We start from the raw sequence: 3,861 nt of genomic DNA, 5'->3' as shown, positions 1-3,861 counted from the left end.
AAACACTAAAAAATCCTCCTTGCAGTCGCAACTCGTCTTCAAAAGCTCAAGGGAACGATTCAACGCTTTTCTCCCGTCCGTGCTCATGTATGATTCCAACGTACAGGCAATAATTGGAATTCCCTCTCCAAAACAGATGATTTGAATCCCTCTAGCTATGTTTTTTTGTCCCAAGAAGTGTTCTCCAGTCAAAAGTCGCGGCCGTAGAGTGAAAAATTCCTTTTATATGGTGTGACGGCGGAAAACCTTAAATCTGTCAAAATACGATGTTTGCTCGAGCGGGGTGTCGAGCGCACATCGAGCGTTCGACTCTGCCTGATTTCGCTCGAGCATCCTATCGAGCGCACGTCGAGCGTTCAACTCTGCCTGATTTCACTCATGCGGCCAATGTCTCTGCTCGAGCGATCTTTGTTTTTCAGCAACCCGCTCGAGCTCCCTGTCGAGCGGCAGTCGAGCGTTTGAATCTGCCTGAATTCGCTCGAGCAGACAAAAACCTCTGCTCGAGCGAACTTGTAAAATCTGCAATATGAAATTTTGCAAGTCATCATGTATAAGGTAATACATGCACGTAGGTTCTAAGTCATGAGATTTTCATACATGCTCTCTCAAATAACTAATGTCTGACTTATACGTAGCATGACATGAAATGCTCTTTTTCAAAAATAAATGCATATGCACTGGACTAAGAAAAGATAATAAAAACATTTGATTTCAAGGAAATGAAAGAAATGAAAAGAAGGTTAAGGTATGAAAATACTTAACTGCATGAAAGATGACGTTTCAGTTTATTCTTTTAAATGATGTTTTTCCATAAATGAACTATTAGAAGAAAAGGTCTAAATGAAAGAAAGAAATGACTGAAAAGAAATGAATGTTTTAATGTATGAAACTACGTAATAGCCATGACTGATAAATGAATAATGGTACCTGATGAGTATGCGAAAGTGCAGTCTAAATACCCTATTATTGATTTAAAATGCTAAAATGTGAATAGAAATAATAGAAATTAATTTGTATTCTTGAATTGAATTTCTATTTACATTGGGATACTCCTAAACAGATTTTTATGTTTAATTTCAGAGTTTATAAAAGAGCAAGTCAAAGCCTAGTTAAATTCAAAGAAGGACTCTCATGTGGTTTAAGAGCAATTTGGAACAAGAAAAAAAAGAGAAATAAATCACAAACAGAAACCACAAGAAGTCCAAGTCTGAAATTCTCTAGGAGACAACCTAGATATACTTTAGTATTTTGATTGTAACTTTTTACTCACATATTAGATTGATGTGATTCTTGATGTGTTGGAAAGCTATCTTAAACAAAAATAAATTTATCTCGAACAAGAATTTCCAAATTTGAACTCTTGAAGTATGTACAAGGCTACCAAGATGAGTCCTAAAATTTAGCCATTTTTTTATGCGGGAATTATGAAGACATTGGGGTTTCTTTCCTACCCTATATAAGCATATCATTAGCACGAAATAGAAGGGAAGGAGAGGCACAATAGACAGATTTGAATAGAGGATAAAGTCACATCCATGACCGCTGTTTACTTGATTTCTCTCTTGAGATTTTTGTTATCCATTACATTCATGGGTAACTAAATTCTCTAGTAGGGCTAGAGATGAACTTGCGCGTTAGATGGTATTTTTAATTCATTTTTAATTGAATTATTTGATTTTCAATTACTAAAACTCTTTTGTTTTATCATTCTCAATTCATTGTTGATTTTTTTTCTCCTAATAATCATAAAATTTATTATGTTTAGGGATTCAGTCATACTTTTTCTATTGAATGAATTAGTTCTTTGATTATGTTTGGATCAATTATTTATCTATATTGATTTAGTTCTTTGCTGCAATATCACTCTTTGATATATTGTCGTCATTGGATTTTCTCAATAGGAATAATAATTTACATATTTAAAAAGTGGTGAATGATTTTTCAAAAGGTTACATTTGGTTTACTTTTGGTTTATAATTCTATACCTTCCGATTGGAAATTTTTGGAATTAAGTTCCTAATTGAGTTGTTCAATGAATTAAGAATAATTAAAATATCGGATTTGTGTAAGGGATCTTCGTTGCTCTACTGTTCGTCAAATTTGAGTATTTCTTCCATTAATCACTTTGCTTCACTTTAATCGACATTTAAAATTAATCTTTGTTCTCTAATGATCATTTAATATTTTTTTCTTAGTTTCTTTATTTCTTCTGCTATTATTTTAATTTGTCTACCTATGGAATCGACACTCGAAATATAACTATCACGTTATTCTTCGGGTGTAAGCAAATTTTGTACCGTTGCTGGGGAGACGGTAGAAGAATTTCTAGATAGTTTTTCTTTTCAGTAGTTTGTAAAGACAGTAACTTCTTTCCCTCATTTAGCTTGCTGCATCTTTATTTTATTTTATTTTTCTTTTTGTAGTTTTTTTAGTGTTGCATTTTCTCTACCTTGCATTCACAGGTATAGAGACACCTTAGATCGATTTGCTTGTAGACCTGTGTTAGAGTTAAAGTCAGAGTCTAATTTTTCTAATCATTTGTTTGATAATTCTTCTAATTCAAAAGAAATGAGTGAACATGGAAATCAACCCACTAGGACCCTTCAAGATTACCTCCACCCTACATGCACAGCTACACTATCATGCATCATGTTTCCAGCTAATACTCGCCAACTGGATTTTAAAACATGGATGATACAGTTACTCCATACTTTTCATAGCTTGGATAATGAAAATCCATATGTGCACATTAGAGAGTTTGAGGAAGTAGTTGCGACTTTTCACAGTTAAAATGCAATTGATGACATTGTGAGACTTAAGTTCTTTCATTTCTCTTTGAATGATAGAGCTAAGAGTTGGCTATACTCACTAAGACCACGATCTATTGGGTCATGGAATGAGATGACTCAGGTCTTCTTTAGTAAATACTTTCCCCAACATAAGACCAACACTTTAAAAAGGTAAATCTCCACCTTTGCACAAAAGAATAGTGAGACTTTGTATCAATCTTGGGATAGATTTAAGGAGTTGTTGAGTATGTGTCCTCACCATGGGTATCAGAATTGGCACTTAATTAGTTATTTTTATGAGGGACTTACACTTAGAGAGCGCCAATTTGTAGAGATGATGTGTAATGGTAAGCTCTTTCAGAAAGATCCTGATGAGGCCATAGAATAACTCAATAAGCTTGTTAAAAAAAGATCACCTTGCTCAAGAGTGCCCCACATTTACTGAGATGAGAGGAATGTATGAGGAACAATGTAATGCCTTAGGTATGTACAATAAGCCTTTTGCACCTTTCTCTGATACCTATAGTCCTGAGTGGCATAATCACCACAATTTCTATTGGAAATCTGAAAACCAGCAACCTGCATAGCCACCTAGAGCTAACCCTACACCGTATCATGCATCATCTTCTTCTAAGAGCCCCTTAGAAGATACTTTACATGCTTTTTATTGAGGTACAAAGTAAAACTAATCAAAAGTTTGAATCTTTGATTATTTGATTATGTAGGTTGTTGAAGAAAATAAGCAGATAAAGAGCCATATATCTAAGATGGTGAGTTTTTTAAGTGTGAATGAGTGAGGTAAGTTCCCTTCTCAAGCTCAGTCCACACCCCGTGGTCAACACATGGCACAAGAGGATTTGAAGGAGGTGAATGCCATTGTGACACGAAGTGGTAAGTCATTACACATCCCAACAACGAACAAATCAGAGGATGTCGAAGAGGATCAAAGCAATAGTGGTGCTGAGCTACCCAAAGAAACAGAGGTAATCAAGAGCCTAGTTAAGATACCATTTCCTCAAGCTTTAAAATCATACCAACTTTGGATTCTAGTAATGAAATCTTGGAGAACCTC

General features: G+C 34.8%; 1 non-coding gene across 1 annotated transcript; it reads right to left on the bottom strand.

Moving 5' to 3' along the window:
* Positions 1 to 2,948: 2,948 nt before the first annotated feature.
* On the bottom strand, positions 2,949 to 3,056 carry LOC122280171. Its single transcript, XR_006229758.1, has one exon. It is a non-coding gene; the product is annotated as a small nucleolar RNA R71 (small nucleolar RNA).
* Between the last annotated feature and the right edge of the window lie 805 nt (positions 3,057 to 3,861).

The sequence above is a fragment of the Carya illinoinensis genome, chromosome 10 (assembly GCF_018687715.1).
Source record: "Carya illinoinensis cultivar Pawnee chromosome 10, C.illinoinensisPawnee_v1, whole genome shotgun sequence".
Classification (NCBI taxonomy): Eukaryota; Viridiplantae; Streptophyta; class Magnoliopsida; order Fagales; family Juglandaceae; genus Carya; species Carya illinoinensis.
Note: the sequence above shows the minus strand (reverse complement) of the source record. Positions and strands in the feature narration are given on the sequence as shown.